This window comes from Schistocerca gregaria, unplaced genomic scaffold (assembly GCF_023897955.1).
Source record: "Schistocerca gregaria isolate iqSchGreg1 unplaced genomic scaffold, iqSchGreg1.2 ptg000066l, whole genome shotgun sequence".
Taxonomy (NCBI): Eukaryota; Metazoa; Arthropoda; class Insecta; order Orthoptera; family Acrididae; genus Schistocerca; species Schistocerca gregaria.
In genome coordinates, this window is record NW_026061707.1 from 161,137 (window position 1) to 182,035 (window position 20,899).

The 20,899-nt window shown below is 48.9% G+C and overlaps 1 non-coding gene across 1 annotated transcript; it reads right to left on the reverse strand.

Moving 5' to 3' along the window:
- Nucleotides 1-1,317: 1,317 nt before the first annotated feature.
- Nucleotides 1,318-1,390, reverse strand: Trnak-cuu (transfer RNA lysine (anticodon CUU)). Its single transcript has one exon. It is a non-coding gene; the product is annotated as a tRNA-Lys (tRNA).
- Nucleotides 1,391-20,899: the final 19,509 nt, after the last annotated feature.

The window sequence follows — 20,899 nt, forward strand, 5'->3', positions numbered from 1 at the left end:
GGAAAATCATTGCCATCAACAGCAATAGTGCCAATACTAGGTACAGGATCCGAACCCTCACCCTGTTTGGCCGTGTTATCGGTTGCCAAAACTTCGCTCAAGGTCATCTTGCGGCGTTGGACTAAATTTGTTTTTAGTACAAAGACACGACGGGGACAGTCCTGCCTTAAATGACCCGATTCATTGCATATATGGCACGTAGGGGTTTGACCACTATAAATCACGTGTGCTTTATGCCCGTCAGCAGTTATATGAGATGGGATATTCGTCTTTACTTCCATCTCTACCGAACGAATACCATTGAAGCTCTGAATTTTAAATTGCTTCGACCAACGTTCGTTAACTATATCCTTTACCTCACCATATTGAGACAGGGCAACCTTGATTTTCTCATTATCTATCTCGATAGGTAAATTTAACACCCGCACAGATCTATAAAGAGCATCAGCTCTCCTGATAGCCACTTTACTTGTAGTGCCGTCTCTATGAAAAAATTCGACATGATACCCGAATTTTCCAATAATTTTATCGACCGAAACGGGATATAAAAACTTTATGAAAACACAGTCGTTGTCAGTATCTAGCTGAGTGGTATGAACCATATCAGAATTTATGCCAAGTACCTGATCAAGCCAATCATGAATTTCCAGAGGAGTCGGCTGAACACGTCGTGTTTCCTTAGCGAAGGCAAAAACCAGCGTATTCTTCCTCACAGTTGTAGCCATGGTATGAAGTAATCAAGGGGAGATTCCGGTAATTACCTAAAACTCCACAAACGACAAATAATCGTCGGTAGAAAAACACAAAAACAGAACAAAGGAGGCAGAAAAAACACGAGTTACACACGAAGAAAATCACAAAACTCAAAAACACCGAAACGCAATGGTAAACACTGGCAAAACACTGACTACACGCAGCAACGGTGACACTTCCGTTCGCGTCGGCAGCTAGAGCCAGAATGAGACTGAGCTAAAGAGGCGCGGCCTAGCGGTACTTTTGCGTACTTCGTCCTAACGGTCGTCTGGATCATCAGAATTCAGCTGACAACACTTCATATTACCGACTAATATTTGCAGCTATGGCGACCCATTACTGCTTGGCTACACATCTGACACGTAACCAATGTGCTCTCCAAACAACAACACTTGCATTTCAGAACATGTCTTCCACACATGTCTACAAAATCACCTTCACCTTCAAATACAGTTTCCTTGCGACTGACAGAGACATAGGCAAAGTTTAAAGTTGCTATTTCCATTACATCACGTTAATCAGAGAAACGGTAATTTACATCTGCAGCGGAACAAAATTCCGTTCCGCCCAGCGTGGGGCTCGAACCCACGACTCTGAGATTAAGAGTTTCATGCTCTACCGACTGAGCTAGGCAGGCTGTTTCGGTAAATACTTCCCGGGTAGCACGTCACACAGTACTAGTTTGGGTTGGGTGGTCCCATACAGAATCTCTCCATGCTGCCTAATGTTTTCCTAACGTCACACACGTCACGTACTTCACTTTTATTTCATAATCATTTCTGAGAGGTAAAGGAATTGCATGACAACTTGCAGAGCTAGTGGCGTCAAAATTAACACTCATACTTGATGTGACTCAAAAGGTGAATGAGTTACTTTCCGACGTTGTTTTAGATGTGCAAGTGCCAGTGAAAACTCGCGGTGACGGCACTCTGCCGACCATTTCGCAGGTTAACACCGGTCTTGTTGTGTGTGTTTCAAGCTCAAGAGCATCTCCAAGCAGAAAATGGTCAACAGCAACATTCAGACGGTTTCGTACTGCTCAATTGCTACATTAAAACGGTATGTTTCTTTTTCAGAACTGGTAAAACACGAGCGTGACATCATTCGAACCTGTAATCTTCAGATCCGAAGTCCGACGCCTTATCCATTTTTTTTTTGTCTTCCATGTTTTGCATGTTGTTTCATTTTATTTTTCCTTTCTTTTTTTTTTGTATTACTTGATATGCCATAGTTTAAAATTTAGGGGTGACACTCAGATTCAGGCCTGCGGAAACAAAGCGGGCAGGGGTCGAAACCCGAGGCCTGGCCACGATGACTCCACCGTCCTGTTTCCGAATGGCACCTGTACTACGGCGTCGTACTTTCCCCTACTGTCTCGGTTCTTGGTCTCACGTTTGTTTTTCTTGTTCGTCCTAAATATCCACGAAAACTTCAGTCCAGGTTTAGAAAAGTAGTTTACAGAAAGGTGGCAAATCCAGAAACAGTATATAGGAAATCGGCTAACGAAGGCGACCTTAGCCAACACCCTCCCTTTCAAATGTCAGGCTAAGCATATTTACAAAATCTTCACGGAGTCCTGGCATGCGCAATCGGTTCCAGTAAGCAGTAAGAATGTACTGTCGAAACGTTAGGTGTTCATCCTCTTCATGACAACTAATAACAAAATGTACGAAGTGTCCGATCAACCACATAACGGTATTGAGCTTCGTTCGCGGATAAAAGGAAGAATCGGGCCGTACGATGATGTCAATGGTATAAGCGGTTTCGGCAGTCCTAGTGACAAAAGCCAGTTGTTTCCTGAGCCAAATCCAATTAGCAAGGTGCCCACTGCAGGTGAATCGATGCTCAAGTGTGTCCAGGAGACCACACCGAGTGCAGTTGTCCGTGTCAGAAAGACCAATACGGTGCAGTCGTACGTTGGTGGGGACCAAACCATTAACTACCCTACACCACGTGGACGCCACAGCCATAGTGTGGATCGGCAGACTTTCTTCCAGACGTTCTTCCATGACACTGATGGAGACGCCAGTTCGATTGGATTGGGACCGGCCAGCCCCTCCCAACGGGCAATCCAGCTCTTGGTCGTTGGCACCGGTCGTCGCAAGAAGACGTCACCGAGGTAACTAACCGCAATATAAAATTCCCGGACGTGTTTCAACTTAAAATTGAGGCGACCGACGTCGACAGGTGGAGCAAGGCTCTTCGGACGCATAACAGTAAAAAGTCTGGATGTAATTGAAGTCACTTCTTGCGTAACAATTAGAGTCGTACGGCGAACGTACAAGGCAGATGCCTTGCGAGTAGTGTCAGTGAGGCCCAAGCCTCCGGAGATACGCGGTTTCGTCATAACCTCGTAACGCAACTTGAATAGATGACCCTTCCACATAAACCTGCTAGACAATTGGCGCAACCGTTTCGCCACCATAATGGGAAGGGGGAACAGCTTAGCAACATAATAGGCTTTACATAACATGTATGTGACTAAAATTTTGATTTTTTGCAAAATGGTAGCAGAGCGCTGCTCATGGACCATCAGAGCCCCCTGTATCTTCTCGGTGACAGATTTCCAATTAAGAGCTGCCATTTTGATAGGACACCGATCAATGGTAATCCCCAATGACGTATGGCGATGGACAAAAGTGGCCCAAGGAACATCAGCATGACGAAACCCTCGAATATCAAGGAACTTACACTTACCCTGAATAAGACGCGCTCCTGAGACACAACAGTATGCATCGACTGCCCCTTTCAACAATGTGATATCATCACGTTGACAGAGGAGAACAACGACATCGTCCGCGTACGCCTTAACAGTGAGCTTCCCACCAGAGAGGGTCATACCCTGAAGCTTGAAAGCAAGAGTCCGAAGCAGCGGTTCCAGGGACAATATGAATAGCGACATAGAGAGCGGACTACCCTGAGGTACCCCTCGGCGGATAGCAAAGGGCGGCGTCAGCTGCCCATTGACTGACACCCGAGCAGTTATTCCCCTATACAAATTACCAAGAACACCACGTGATGAAGCGTTAAAACCTATTGTATCTAAAACATGATCTAAAAACACATGACTGACGTGATTAAAAGCCTTAAAAAATCGAGGAAAGCAAAGGCACAATGAACGTTTGTAACCGCCGCAACCGAGACAACATCCCGATATTCGGCTACTGGGGTCAGAATAGATCTACCAGGAAAACAACATTGATGTGCATCAATCACACCCCGAAGCAGTGAAGACAATCGACTATTGAGTGCTCTAGCAGCTGTCTTGTAATCATAGTTCAGCAATGTGAGCGGACGAAGATTGGCAGTAGATAAACGACCAGTGGACTTCGGAATTAAAACAATTTTCCCTACTTTAAAATCGGCAGGCACATCCATCCCCCTGACAATCTCATTTAAAATCTGCGTAAAAATGCCACCCAAAAGGGGCCAAAAACGGAGATAAAATTCTTTAGGCAGGCAGTCTGGACCCAGCGATTTACCGGACGGAGAGTGAGCAATAAAGTCAAAAACATCATCTACCTGCAACTCCCGGAGAAAGTCGCCGTTCGCGTCAGGCGTGATCGTCGCAGGAAGATCCTCAAGGACATCATCAGAAAGTGACGCACCAGAATCATCGGCAGAATAGAGACTAGCGTAATACTGATGAAGAGCACGAGTCATTTCCTCGTGTGCAATAAGCTGTCGTCCATCATCCACCATAAGAGAAGAGATGAAGGAGCGACGACGTCGAGTCTGATGCCGCAGCAGGTGGTACAAAGAAGTCAGTTCACCTTCAACAAGAGAGTGAGGTTTCGACTTTACTCGCAGACCATCCAACTGTCGTCGTTTGAGGGTCAAGAGCTTGGCTTTAATACGACGACCATCATGGATCCGCAGAGGAGAAGGACCCGCCGCGTCATACAGTTCACGCAGGACAGAGTAGTAAAATTCATACGTGTTCTTAAAATCACGCGCCCTTGCGGCACAGTAAAAAATCAAAGTCTGACGAATCTTGGGCTTGGCAAACGCAGTCCACCAAACAAGCAAGGAGGGGTAACGCGGGACAGAGCGAAGACATCGCTCCCACACGGCACTTGCAACTTGATCAATGGCACTGTCGGCAAGGTGGGAAACATTTAACATCCACTGGGAACGATAAAGTTTTGCTGGTTGGTGACTAAGATTTACAGTTGCAGTAAAAGCACAATGGTCAGAAAAACTAGTAGGAATAACATCGACAGAAAGAATGTTATCACATAAAAAATCAGAGAAGTAGAATCTGTCGAGTCTACTGCATGAGGACGCGGTAAAATACGTAAATTTCACCAGGGTTGGATATTTGTGTTCCCAAACATCACGCAGGTGCATCGTACGAACCAAGTCATGTAAATCTCGGCAATAATTAAAATTGGGGGACTGGTCTTCAGGGCGTAAAACACAATTAAAATCGCCTCCGAGCAGGAGACTCCGAGGACTCTTGCGCAAAAGATAAATAAGCTCTTCCTTATAAAAGCGCGATCGAGCCACAGTGCGAACCGAACCAGAGGGGGCATACAAAACAACTAGGCAGAGATCAAAAAGACGACAATCAATCCCACGGCCAGAGTCAAGGAATTCAATGTCAGTAATAGGAATACCTTCTCGAAAGAAAAGGGCAGTTCCTGTTGAATTCTCCGGTGCGACATTAAAAACAGTTTGAAATCCAGGTAGAGAGAGATCAGAAAACAATACTTCCTGCAAAAATACTACGTCCGCACAGGAGTCGTAAAGAAACTGCCGCAAAGAGGCCATGCGAACATCGGACTCAATACGGTTAACATTTAAGGTAAGAAAGGTGTATGTTTGAACCATGGAGAGAAAAGCGAGGGAAGAAATCACCTACACCGACGCACCAACATCACAGTCCATAGCAGGGGAGACGGAGGCATCCGAGGGAGGGGGACTGCTACCCCCTTCCGCGGATCCCTTACGTTTCGGTTTTTTACGAACAGCATTGACGTTCGGCTGAACGCGCAACTTGCGTCGGCTGACGGGCAAGGAAGCGGCAGCCGCCGATGACGTAGGAGGGTCAAGTTCTGTATCTGACAACACCCGCGCCGGTCCACAGTCAGGGTCCGGGGTCGCGGGGGAGACATCCGACGAAACGGTCTGGTCTACACCAGTATTAGCTTCCGGCAAACATGGACTACACGGAGGCGAAACGTGAGCAGGAAGCTCAGAAACTGCTAAGTTGGAAGGAAGCGGAGCAGCTCCGCTGGCAGAGGTGTGGGGCAGCGAAGCAGGAAGTTGTTGCGACTCAAATTGTTGTGACAACGAAGTCGGTTCGGAAGGCGGCGCCAATAGGCCCGAGCGACGAGCCGACTCGAGAGAAGCCGTGTCGGAAGCCGGAGGGGCGTCAGCAGCCGCTACCGTTACAGCTACTTCTGGGGAACAGGGAGCATCTACACTACTCTGTGGCTCGGAGGATGTCGGTCCCTCGGATTGGGGCATCTCGGGGAGATCCTCATCCGTACTATTTCCATCTTGTGCGCGACGCCGTTTATTATTCAAAAGCGGCACACCCACCTGAGGAACCGACTGAACAACATCAGATTTGGCACGTAAAAGAGGAAATTCTGTGTCAGGGGCATGCACAACCTGCGGCTGGGCGCTACTACCACTGGACTGTTCGACACCAAGAGCAGAACCACCTGCAACGAGGTCAGCGACCGTTAACTTGCGACGCTGTTGGAGAGAATTTTTTAACACAAAAACCCTCCGCGGACAGTTGGTACGCACGTGGCCACTCTCATTACACAAAAAACAGGTGCCAACCTGACCACTATATGTTACATGGACACGATATCCACCGATCTGCAGGTGCGAGGGAATATTCTGCTTCACGTGCATTTCGACAGAACGAATGCCACTGTAACACTGCAGGCGATGTTGGCTGGACCAGCGTTCAAGGCGAATACTCTTAACATCACCATACTTGAGTAAACCCTCCTTAAGATACACATTATCCACCTCCGGCGGAAGGTTGTAAACACGAACACTGGTGTACGTAATGGAAGCATTTGAAAGCAGTACGGTACTGACAGAATCATCCCGATGCCGAAAGAGAACCTGATGACCAAATTTGGAAATAATTTTATCAACCTGAAGGGGGTTAATAAATTTAAAAAAGAAAACATAGAGTTGTATATCAAAATATGCAGTGTGCACCTGATCCGAATTAATGCCAAAGGTATCTACTAACCAATCATGAATCTCAAGGGAACTAGGTTGCACATGGCGGGTGGACTTGTCGAAAGCAAAACTAACTGTAGCCTGACGAGGAATAACCTGAGACGAAGTTTTCAAAAACTACGCGGTCTAAACCGCTACACAAAAAACACTGAAATACACACAGAAAGTTACACAAGGAACGAAACAACGACGGAGAAAAACTTACAGAAGGTACAACTCTACACGTAAACAAACGATATCCCACTATACGTAACGCTACGGCGGAGCGGAAGAGTAGGAATGTCCACACTGCACGGCGTCTGAAGCGGAACTGACCATTAGGCCACACGGTCACTGACTGCCAAGTGCAACTTGTATATGACTCATCTCGAAACGCTCACACCCCTGATGATTTGTGTTTTCGTTCTACACAGCCGCTGCCCCTTGCTCTTTCCCACCCATTCTTTACATTCAACCTCTTACGTGACCGACCAAATATAGACTGGGAAACAAGACCAGACACTTTGTGCATACGGAATGGAAGGCTGGGCGTCCCTCGCCGCATTTACTATAATGGCCATTTGCTACTTCTGCAGAAGCGGCGTCGGCGGCGACGACCGCGAGAGGCTCTGACATATGTGAGAAATACATCTAGAAAATGTAATTCAGACTGCCTCGTCCCCCCTTATGCTGTACCACTTTGGCAAAGGCTTTATCTGCGCCATTCGCCTTAATCACATCTGAGGGTAATTCTTAATAAAAGGCATGTCGCTAATTGTTGGTCATCACAGATACTGTTTGCTATACCGCCACCACGCGCAACTGATTTCCAAAATTCGACTTCCTCCTTTGAGGATGGAATTCACGACCCTGAGCTACAGAGGCGCGGCCTAGCGGTACTTTTGCGTACTTCGTCCTTACGGTCGTCTGGATCATCAGACTTCAGCTGACAACACTTCATATTACCGACTAATATTTGCATCTATGGCGACCCATTACTGCTCGGCTACACATCTGACACGTAACCGATGTGCTCTCCAAACAACAACACTTGCTTTTCAGAACATGTCTTTCACACATGTCTACAAAATCACCTTCACCTTCAAAGACAGTTTCCTTGCGACTGACAGAGACATAGGCAAAGTTTAAAGTTGCTATTTCCATTACATCACGTTAATCAGAGAAACGGTAATTTACATCTGCAGCGGAACAAAGTTCCGTTCCGCCCACCGTAGGTCTAGAACCCACGACTCTGAGATTAAGAGTCTCATGCTCTACCGACTGAGCTAGGCATGCTGCTTCGGTGAATACTTGCCGGGTAGCACGTCACACAGTACTCGTTTGGGTTGGGTGGTCCCATACAGAATCTCTCCATGCTGCCTAATGTTTTCCTAACGTCACACTCGTCACGTACTACACTTTTATTTCATAATCATTTCTGAGAAGTAAAGGAATTGCATGACAACCTGCAGAGCTAGTGGCGTCAAAAGGCGAACGAGTTACTTTCCGACGTTGTTTTAGATGTGCAAGTGCCAGTAAATACTCGCGGTGACGGCACTCTGCCAACCATTTCGCTAGTTAACACCGGTCTTGTTGTGTGTGTTTCAAGCTTAAGAGCATCTCCGAGCAGAAAATGGTTAACAGCAACATTGAGACGGTTTCGTACTGCTCAATTGCTAGATGAAAACGGTATGTTTCTTTTTCAGAACTGAAAAAACACGAGCGTGACAGCATTGGAACCTGTAATCTTCAGATCCGAAGACCGACGCCTTATCCATTAGGCCACACAGTCACTGACGACCAAGTGCAACTTGTATACGACACATCTCGAAACGCTCACACCCCTGATGATTTGTGTTTCCGTTCTACACAGCCGCTGCACCTTGCTCTTTCCCACCCGTTCGTTACATTCAACCTCTTACGGGACCGACCAAATATAGACTGGAAAACCAGACCACACACTTTGTGCATTCGGAATCGAAGGCAGGGCGTCCCTCGCCACATTTCAACGATGGCCATATCCTACTCAGCAGAAGCGGCGACGACGACGACGACGACGACGACAGGCTCTGACATATGTGAAAAATACATCTATAAAATGTAATTCAGACTGCCTCGTCCCACCTTATGCTGTACCTTTTTTTTTTTCCTTTATTGTCATTTTATACCTACAAAGGTAGGCCGGCAGCGGCCTAATATGCCGCTCTTCGGCCACAAGAAACATACAAGAGATAAAAACAGGAAGACATAATCTCAAAACACAGACATGGAGGACAACAGAGAATAAAAAGAATTGAAGTCGTTCACCAACGCAGCACTGTTTCAGTTTTAAAAAAACGGGCAGCACAGCACGGAACAGAGAACACTAGCACAGGTGAACGGTGGAGCAGAAAACGAAGAAACACTCGAGGCACAGACGGGACGAAAGACACGGACACTGCGGAGATGGGCTTCGGCGCTTGCAGGGGCACTGTCCACACTGAAAAGCTGGGGGCCTGCCAAGGGAAAAAACAGGGTGAGGGAAGGAGGGAGGGGGAGATAGGATGCCAGGGAGGAGGAGGGGAGAAAACGAAAAGAGGGGGGTGGAAGCCCAGGGAGAGGGGGAGGGGAGGTAAGGATGGAAGGAGGGAGAGAGGGAGGGAGAGAAGGGAGAGAGGGTGCCCACAGGAAAATGAGAGGAGAGGGGAAGGCAAGGCTCAAAGTTGGTAGGAGGGGTAGATGGAGGGGAGGAGGGCATCATCCGGGAGGGGGAGTCGGCGGAAGCCACCTTGGGAGAGGGTGTGGAGAGTGAGAAGATGGAGAGCAGGTGGGATACAGGAGTACAGGCGCGGCAGTGGGTTGGGGTGGGAGAGGATGGAAGAGACAAGCGGGTGGGGAGGATCAAGCTTGCGGGAGGTGTAGAGGATCCGTATCCGTTGGAGGAAGAGGAGGAGGTGTGGGAAGGGGATGAGGTCATAGAGGAGCCGCGTGGGGGAAGGGAGGCGGATGCGATAGGCGAGGCGGAGTGCATGCCGTTCAAGGATTTGAAGGGATTTGTAAAAGGTAGGCGGGGCAGAGATCCAGGCGGGGTGGGCATAACAGAGGATAGGGCGGATGAGAGATTTATAGGTATGGAAGACGGTGGAGGGGTCCAGACCCCATGTGCGGCCAGAAAGGAGCTTCAGGAGGTGGAGTCGGGAGCGTGCCTTGGCTTGGATTGTCCGGAGATGAGGGGTCCAGGAGAGGCGACGGTCAAGGGTGACGCCAAGGTACTTGAGGGTGGGTGTGAGGTTAATAGGACGGCCATAAATGGTAAGATAGAAATCAAGGAGACGGAAGGAAGGGGTGGTTTTGCCTACGATGATTGCCTGGGTCTTGGAAGGATTGACCTTGAGCAACCACTGGTTACACCAAGAGGTGAACCGGTCAAGATGGGATTGGAGAAGGTGTTGGGAGCGTAGCAGGGTGGGGGCAAGGGCAAGGAAGGCGGTGTCATCGGCGTACTGGAGAAGGTGAAGGGGGGGTGCAGGTGGAGGCATGTCCGCCGTATAAAGAAGGTAAAGAAGAGGGGAAAGGACGGAACCTTGGGGCACACCAGCAGAGGGGTAGAAGGTGTAGGAATCAGTGTTGTGGATAGTGACATAGGAAGGGCGGTGGGAAATGAAGGAGGCGATCAGACGGACGTAGTTAATAGGAAGAGCAAAGGTTTGGAGCTTGAAGAGGAGACCAGAATGCCACACACGGTCATAGGCGCGTTCAAGGTCAAGGGAGAGGAATATGGCAGAGCGACGGGAGTTGAGTTGTTCGGAGAGGAGGTGAGTGAGGTGAAGGAGAAGGTCATCGGCAGAGAAGGATGGTCGAAAGCCACATTGGGTGGAGGGAAGGAAGCGGTGCCGGTGGAGATGCTGGTGGATGCGGCGGGTTAGAATGGATTCCAGGACCTTGCTGAAGACCGAGGTAAGGCTTATAGGACGGTAGGAGGAGACAGCGGAAGGTGGTTTATCGGGTTTGAGGAACATCAGGATCCGGGAGGTTTTCCACAGGTCGGGGTAGAAGCCGGTGGACAAGACCACATTGTACAGCCTGGCCAGGGTGGAGAGGAAGGGGGCGGGAGCTTCACGGAGGTGACGGTAAGTAACACGGTCGCGACCAGGAGCAGTGTTGCGTTTGGTGCGGAGTATATCGATGATGTCTTGAGTAGTTATAGGGTTATTGAGTTCAGTGTGTGTAATGTTGTCCAAGTACTGGAAGCCAGGAGCTAGTGGAGGGATAGAGGTGTCAGTTCGATCGCGGACATCGGGGAAGAGGGAATAATCGAACTGGGGATCGTCAGGGACGGTAAAGACATCGGTGAGGTAGGAGGCAAAATGGTTGGCCTTACTAAGGTTGTCAGGAAAGGGATTGTCATTATGAAGGAGAGGATAGTAAGGGGGGGGTTTTGATCCAGTAAGGCGGCGGAAGGCTGACCAGTATTTGGACGAGTTAATAGGTAGGGTAGCATTAAGACGGGTGCATGTCTGTCGCCAGTCCCGGCGTTTCTTAGCTGCGAGCAAGTTCCGGATGTGTCTCTGGAGTTGCCGGTGGCGTTGTAGTGTGTCCCAGTCACGCGTGTGGAGGAAGGCACGGTAGAGACGACGGGATTCTCGAAGGAGGAGGACGGCCTGTGGGGGTAAAGTGGGACGGTGCGGGTGGATGGCGACGGTAGGGATGTGGGCCTCCACAGCCTCAGACAAGGTCTGCTGGAGAAAGGATGTGGCATGGGTTATGTCATGTGGGCGGTGGTAGGTGAGGGGGTGGCTATCGACTCGGGTAGTAAGGGTATCCCGGTATGCATTCCAGTCGGCGCGGGAGTAATCATGGACATACTTGGGGGGAGGGTCAAGGCGAGGATCGGGACGGGGGCGACGACCTTCTGATACGGTAAGAAGGACAGGGAGATGGTCACTGCCAATAGGGTCGAGGACGTCCACCGCTATGCGGCCAAGGAGGTTGGGGGAGGCTAGGACGACATCGGGTGTGGTATTGGATTCAGGGCGGGTGTGTTGGGGAAGAGGAAGGACATCTCCTTGGATGGTGGCGAGGAACCGATGCCACCGCCATAACTGGGTGGCGGAGCGACTATGGATATTGAGATCTGCAGCAATCACGTAGGAGGAGAAGGTACGGTCGATGTGGGAAAGGAAGTCAAAAGGAATAGGAGCAGAGGGGCGGACATAGATGGTGGCGCAGGTAACGGTGAGGCCGGGGAAGAATAGACTAAGGATCAGGTGTTCCGTGGGGTTGGGAAGGAGGGGTTGGAGCCGAACAGGGATCTGGCGATGGTGGCCAATGGCAACTCCGCCACGCGCTATCGGGAGGGGGTTGTCAGAGCGGTAAAGGAGGTAGGGCGAGGTATGGACAGTATGGTGGGGCTGGAGAAATGTTTCGTTTAGGAGGAAGGCATCCACGCGGTGGGTGGTGAGGGTATGCATAAGGAGATTCTTGTTGACAGGAACGGAACGGATGTTGTTAAACAGGATACGTTGCTGTCGCGCCATTGTGGGAATTTAGACGAGGGTGTCGAGACGGGAGAAGGTAAAATGGGCCTGGTTATGGGAGTAGGTGGCGTAAGTGTTGAGCTGGAAGACGGAACGGGCGGCAAGGGATATCTGCTGGAGGGTGTGGGGGCGCTGAAAGGGGTGGATGTTCTGAAGGACAACGGTTACAAAGCGGATGATGTCCTCAGCTGTGGGGGGGGGGACGGAGGGAATTGCCGGGAGGGGTGGGGGCATCCAAGGGGCGGACAGGGACAGCGAGTTCAGGAGCGGAGGGAGGGGGTCGGGCCTTGCACTTTTGGGAGTAGGTTGGGTGTTGGAGGTTACAGGTGTTACAGGAGGGGGGGGGACTGAAGGTTGGGGCACTGCCGGAGGAAGTGTGCTTCTTTGCAGTGCGGGCAGACGGGGGCCTTCAGCTCCGCCAACACCTCCTCCACCGTGATCATCGGGCTAAGCCGAGTGATCACAGCAGTGAGGGTCGGTGGGCGACGGGGCGGCTGGGGTTGTCGGGATGAGGAGGGGGAGGGAGCAGGGGCAAGGGAGGCATGGGGACCAAACCGGGTGAGGGGAATGCGGGAGAGGATGTCGGAGTGGAGGGTGGGGCTGGGGGATGTGATCAGGACGGAGTCCCGACGGGGGGTGAGAAGGGAGATCGGGGCTCCGGGGAAGTGCTGGCGGAGGAGAAGGGTAAGATTGCGGGCCTCCAGGAGAGAGGGATCAGGGTGAGAAAGGAGGTACCTGTAGGAGGGGGAGGTAGAGGAGGGAGTAGATAGGGCAGGTGGGGTGGTATCCATGGCATCCTGGGGGGTTGGAGGGGGGAGAGTCTGCGACTTCTTGGGAGCAGAAGAGGCTGGGGTGCCGCTGGGACGTTTCACAGCGGGAGAGGGATGGGAAGAGGTGTGGGGGATGGGGACGACCGGGAGATGGCGGGAGATGGCAGGTCCCACCGGCGGTGCAGGCACTGGTGGTGGTGCTGGTGCTGGCGCTGGAGCTGGAGCTGGCGCCACAGAAGATGCAGTGGCAGTGGTTGGCACTGGCGATGGCGAGGGCGATGGTGATGGTGATGGTGATGACGATGATGATGGTGTGGCGTGGGTGGTGGCCCGACGGACAACAACCCTGGCGGGGGTGGCATGAGTTACATGTGGGAGGGGAGGGAATGGGTCACGTGAGGCATGGGGGGTAGGAACAGGGGAGGGAGCAACAAAAGGAGCGGGGGTGGGAAGAGTGAGGAGGGGGGAATATATGGGGAGGTGGTGATTGAGCACACCACGTGATGGTGGTGGCAGCAAGTGAGGGGGACGTGTACACGATTGCAGTGGTAGTGGCGGTAGTTGTGGGGGTTGTCATGGTGAGAGGATAAATGGGAGAGGGGAAAAGAGGAAAAATAACAGGGGACAGTCAAAGGACAAGGACAAGAGACTGACGAAGAGGAAGGGTAAGACGTAAGCAGAGACGACAGAACGAAAGACGGGCAGGGAGTGGCGGCGGCGGCGGCGGCGGCGGCGGCGGCGGCGGCGGCGTCGGCGGCGGTCGGCAACAGCAGCAGCGGTAGGAACCGGATACGATGGCGGCAACCGGCGTCGGCGGGAGACCGGCGGCGGCGGCGGCGGTGGGAACCGGCGGTGGCGGCAGCGGCGGCTGGGACCAACGGCGGCAAGGCTCGGGACAACGGCAGCTGCAGCGATCACTGAAACTCCTAGCACTTCGATATTAACGACAATAATATCGAAGGGCGCAACCCTCTCGAGTTACGCCGAAGATGTATGCTGTACCGCTTTGGCAAAGGCTTTAGCTGCGCCATACGCCTTAATCACATCTGAGAGTAATTCTTAATAAAAGGCATGTCGCTAATTGTTCGTCATCACAGATACTGTTTGCTATACGGCCACGACGCGCAACTGATTTACAAAATTCGACTTCCTCCTTTGAGAATGGAACTCACGACTCTTGGTTTACTAGATCAGTGCTCTACCACTGAGCTAAGGAGGCGCGGCCTAGCGGTACTTTTGCGTACTTCGTCCTTACGGTCGTCTGGACCATCAGACTTCAGCTGACAACACTTCATATTACCGACTAATATTTGCACCTATGGCGACCCATTACTGCTTGTGTACACATCTGACACGTAACCGATGTGCTCTCCAAACAACAACACTTGCATTTCAGAACATGTATTTCACACATGTCTACAAATTCACCTTCACCTTCAAATACAGTTTCCTTGCGACTGATAGAGACGTAGGCAAAGTTTAAAGTTGCTATTTCCATTACATCACGTTAATCAGAAAAACTGTAATTTACATCTGCAGCGGAACAAAATTCCGTTCCGCCCAGCGTGGGGCTCGAACCCACAAGCCTGAGATTAAGAGTCTCATGCTCTACCGACTTTTTTTTTTTTTTGGGCCTCCCATCACCCCTTTTAGCCTATCCTTGCGCTCTCCATAATTCGCCTTCATCGGCGCCGGCTTCTCACGCCATGTACATAACCATAAACTGATGAGACAAAGTTAATCCCTTTATCGTGGAGAAACTAATGTACCCCTTCTTTGGGCTTATTGATAATGTGAAAAAAGAATGAAGTCTTCAGTAGGTAGAAACGGAAGTTATGTTCAGTTTGTTTCCTTCTTCATCGCTGTTTTTTGTTGTCACACTTAAAGCAAATAGGCTTCCTTGACAAAGAAACGTCAGAGGGCATTCTGAAACTGCCTCTTCTCTCTTGAAATGCTTAAAAAACAAACCAACTATTTATAATGGCTTCTTGAAAAATAAATTAATAAACGTTGAACTCAAAGAACGGCAATTCCGGTAAAAACTAAAATAATTTATTTTATTTTATTTTATTTTTTTCCACGATTGTAAAGTAAGTTAGTAGTGGTGAACACTCTCTTACGTTTGTCTTCTGTGTCCGCAGATATTTCTTGTTAATTCTTTTACATCAAGGTCTTGATTAAAAAATTTGCGTATGTTTCTTTATATTTACTAGTCTTCAGTAACATGTGATGTTCAGTTAGCAGATAGATCCAAAAATCCTCTTGGCTTTTCTCTTCCTTCGTGAAGAGGTAATGGACCGTTGCCGCTTTCAGCCAATTGACTGCGTTGCGTTTCGTGTTAGGAAAGGGTACATCATCCGGTGTCAAAAAGTCCGCAGGCGTTATAGCGTTAGGTGACGTTCGAAGGATGAGTGCCAGCTTTCGTCGGACATTCAGCCAGATATCTTTAACCTTGTCACACACGAAACGATTCTTCGTTATCAGTTAAACTACACGTTGCACACAAAGGCGAATCCGCTAAGTGGATCGTATGAAGTTTCGAGTTTGTTGCAACTTTCCTATTTACAACAAAGTACCATGTTGCTTTCAGATGAGTAGCTAAGTTACGGTTATTAATATTTGCCCATATCACTTTCCAGTTAGAACATGGATAGTTTTGTTCTATTTTGTTGTTCTTCTTTTCTCCCATCAATTTGCCATATATTTCTTTTACGTTTGTCATGTCTTTTTCCGGAATTCTTGAATGTAGGTAGCTATATTCTATTAAAAACCATCGTAAATGGTAAAGTCCGCTCGGTATGTGCTGCACATTAATGGGTGGAGAGAGGTCATCTGGAGCTATTTCAGATAGCAAGTGCGCGGCGATACAGCTGACGGATTGTCTCCATTGTTGAAACGTATTGGAGATGTACAGAGCCTGCGACTTTTTAGTAACATTCGTTAAGTTTAAGCCGCCATTATTAGTGGCGAGCGTCAGAGTGTCATACTGGATTTTAAATATGTGGCCACAGCTCACAAAATAGCCTATTGCTGACATAATTTGTTTGGCGATGCCGGCGGGTATTGGCAGTATCTGGGCGACATAATTGACTTTGGAAGTAATAGAGACGTTCGCTAAAGACACTCTCTGAATTTCATTTAATTGTCGAATACTATGTGTCCGTACACTAGCTCGTATGGTAGTTAGTACTTGTCTATAGTTGGCCGCAATAGTTTGACGTATATTTTTTCGGAAATCAATGCCGAGACACTTCAAGGCTGTTAGCTCACGTAACTGACCGTGTGTGCGCATGCCAATGCCACGTCCGATATTGAATATGCCGGACTTGGTTTTGTTTAACCTCGCGGCTGACGCTCGTTCGTATTTTTCTATTATGTGCATTGCCGTCTCGACTTCCGCTACATTCATAACGAGAAACCCAACATCGTCCGCATAAGCTTTACATATTATTTTGTTTCCTCGTATTTGCAATCCTTGTAACCGCTGAGTCAAGGTAGCGAGCAAAGGTTCGATGGCCATGGCAAAAAGTGCCATGGACAACGGACAACCTTGCCTGACGGAACATGCGATCTCGACTGGCCGGCTAGGCTGTCCATTTATGATGATTCTGGAGGAGTTATTCGTTACCAAACGTCGTATGAGGTCAACGAATCTCGGCGGAAAACCCATTACGCCTATCGTTTTCAGGAGGTAGGAGTGGCTGATCCTGTCGAAGGCTTTATCGAAATCTAACGACACGATGGCACATTTTAGTCGACATACTTCTGCTATTGAAATTATGTCGCGGTAGTCGGACAGCGTATGCTGAATTTTCCTACCCTTGCCCACGCTAGACTGATATGGGCCGGTGACGCTGGCCATTACATTTTTAAGTCTGTGGGCTAAGAGCCGCGAAAAAATTTTATAGTCACTGTTCAGCAGAGTGATTGGTCTCAAATTTCCAATTTTCTTGCCAGCCGATTTTTTTGCGATTAACACTATCATACCTTCGCGAAAATCTTTCGGTATCTCCTTATTGAGGTTCAGAAGTTCATTACAGATGCATGTAATTCTATGTTTTATATGTTCCCAGAAGACTTGATAAAATTCTGCTGGTATGCCGTCAGCTCCAGGGGATTTACTGTTTGCACTTTGATAGACAGCATAGTGTACATCGTCTTCGGTCGCCTCCACTATTAGAGCTTCCGCGTACGCGTTACCAACGCATCCCTGCAGGTGGGTCAGTAAATCGTCCTGTGCTTTTTCGTCTACCTCTTTATGTGAAAACAAGTTGTCGAAATGGGTTAGTATTTCTGCTTTTATGTCGTTGTGCATTGTCAAGGTGGTTCCATTATCAGTTTTAAGCTCCGTCAGTATTTTGCGGAATCCTCGTTTAGTTTCACGAATCACATGATATACCGAAGTGGCTTCTTTTTGCGCCACAGTCTCTGCTCTTGACCTTATTTGGTAGCCTTCAAGCTGTTGTCGCCTTAATGACAGTATTTTTGCCTGGATTTTTTTAATTCTCCCATGGTTCCCAATAGCTGTAGCACCTTGCAGGTAGAGTTCTCGGAGACAATGAAAGTAAAATTCTATCCTTCTTTTCCGCCAAAATCTCTTCTCCCGGGAGTAGTTGATGAAACATCTCCGGATCTGAGGTTTGGCGCATTTGAGCCACCAATCCAAAGTCGAGTGGTAAGAGATGAGTTTGGTCTCGCAGGCTCTCCAAGTGGTGAGAAAGGCTTCTCGACAGGCAGGATCTTTTAAGTGTGAAACATTAAGTTTCCATGGCCCTTTATATCGACAGGTTCCTTGTCGTTCCAAATTTAATGTGCATATATATGCAGCGTGGTCGGAAAAAACGGTTGGCCAAACTTCAGACTGCAGAATGCAGTGTTTCAGATTGGGCGAGACATATATTCGATCCAACCGGCTCGCTGAATGATTAGTGAGGTGGGTGAAGCCGGGTGCCGCGCCGTTCTTTTGCTCCCACGAATCAGTTAAACGGAGGTCGGTGACGATACGTTCCAGGTCCGGAGATTTGTTGTAGTTCGGAGTTTGGTCTTTGGCATGTATGACACTCTTAAAGTCGCCTCCAAGGATGGTATGGGTGCAGTGTACACCAAACAAAGGAACAATTCCCTCCTTAGAAAACTGTGCTCGTTGGCACCGATTGGTAGAACCAGATGGGGCATAGACATTAATAATCCTGGTGTTATAAAGCGTGCCGGCAATGCCTCTGCCGTTAGGCAGTTTTGTTACGTCTGTAATGACGACGCCCTCTTTGAAAAGAAATACGGTACCCAAATCACATCCAATTCCAGGATTGACTATAGCATTATACCCCTGTATGAAGTCAAGTTTGATGTTTGTTACTTCTTGTAAAAACAAAATGTCCACATCAGCTGCATACAGGAAATCTTTTAAATTTTGTAAATTAAATGTGCTACAAATTTTATTGATGTTCAGCGTAGCGATCTTATAGGCCTGCAACGGAACTACGTTAGCCAAGACGGGAGTGTAATTAGGAAAAACTCTGGCAACATATCATTTCGAAAAAACATTAAGAAATCTGACCCAAGAGACATGTGGACACAAGTCAGTAAAACCGTTCAGACTAGAAATATTCATGACTTGGGAAGGGATCAGTCGGCTTCTCCGTGTCTGGGACAGTATCCGTCGCGGCGATGACATTCAAGACGACGTCATCTCGTGGTGTGGCCATCGTGGTGACTGTAACGGTTCCTGTGGTGTCCATAATTGCGTCCTCCTTTGTAGTGTCGTCGACATCGTCTGCCCACGGTTTCGACAGCCCTGTCATCGGTTCGTCATTAAGTGGTGCACTATATTCAGGTGTTTGCTGGTGATTTTTATCTTCGGTTCGGGTAATTGCTACGTCAGCGGAGGGCAAACTGGCAGAACCTGAGGTACTATCCAAGGACACAGGGTCTTCGTTAGATGACTGCTGATTGCACTGCAAGTTCTCAGATACAGATTGACGTATTTTGCCCCCTATTTGCTTCGCCTGTTCACGGAGTTGTGGTGCAGTCTGCTCTGCACCTTGACGCGCGATCCTCCGTTTTTTAGATTTCTTGGGAGATACGTCTCGTGGTGGACTTTGGACGGTACCTGAAGAAGCCTCAGGTTGCAAAGTAGCACTACTCGAAGTGACTGACGCCAGGTCTGATTTCATTGCACTTGACGGGCTGTGGTCAGTGCCTAAGGCAGCTGCAGGATTCGGAAGAGCACCACTAGAAACGGCTGGTTGCGAGTCCGTTTTCTGTGCACCTGATACGCTTTTGATACCTCCTAAAGAAGCTCCAGGATGCAGAGAAGCACTACCCGAAGCGACTGAGGTCGCGTCCGTATCCATTGCCTCATTGGGCGATTCCACGGCGACAAGGGCAGGAGCAGATAAGTCTTCGCAGGAGGGTTGAGTGTCTACAGATGCTACACCTGAGTCGGTCGGTTGGTCGGTCGCTTGTGGGTCGGTATTCGTAGTAACTTCCGGGGGCGCAGTGGCACTTGCAAAACCGCGCGCTACGGCGACATATGTCACGGGCAGCGTTGACATAGCAGGGGCCTGACGGCATCGCCGGCAGGCAGTTGCGCCACTCGCCTTTGAACACATTCTGCACGAACGTGGCCTGGTAAATTGCAGACAGCACACGTTTTCGGTTGCTCATCATACATCACAACCGCTCTATATCCGCAGACGTTTATAAACGACGGAATGTGCTTCTGCAATTCGACTTTTAATTGGCGCACACCATTCAAAACAGGGAATTTGTGTGCAGCAGACCACCGTTCGGCAATATTACTCCAAACTTTCCCGTATGGAGCAATAACTGCATTTATCTGGTCACTTGTAATTTCAAATGGAAGTTCAAAGACTCGCACGGTCCGAATACCTAGACCAGCATGGGCAACGGTAACCTCCCCAAAATTTCCGTCAGCATGTTTAAATTTCAGAATGCCACCACAAGATCGAACTATCCTTTCACACAATTCTGGACTGGCAAGTTTCACGAAAACCACACTGTTCATAATCGAGAAATGTATGAGGATAATATCATCAAGTCCTATTTTAACATCATCCTCTAACCACTGTTCAACATCAAATGACCTCGGTCGGACAAAGTTGCGATCAAACGTGAATTTCAAAGTATCTTTTCGTTGCGGTTGCGACATATCTTAATTCTTCTTCATGTCTACAAAAATACTATAGACAGCGACGCATTGCAGCAAGAGCAGAGACTTACCACGCGGAGCTAACGCAGCACAGCACACAGCACGGCACATCCGACCTCCAGAGCAGCCGCTGGCTGAATGTGACTGAGCTAAAGAGGCGCGGCCTAGCGGTACTTTTGCGTACTTCGTCCTTACGGTCGTCTGGATCATCAGACTTCACCTGACAACACTTCATATTACCGACTAATATTTGCAGCTATGGCGACCCATTACTGCTTGGCTACACATCTGACACGTAACCGATGTCCTCTCCAAACAACAACACTTGCATTTCAGAACATGTCTTTCACACATGTCTACAAAATCACCTTCACCTTCAAATACAGTTTCCTTGCGACTGACAGAGACGTAGGCAAAGTTTAAAGTTGTTATTTCCATTACATCACGTTAATCAGAAAAACGGTAATTTACATCTGCAGCGGAACAAAATTCCGTTC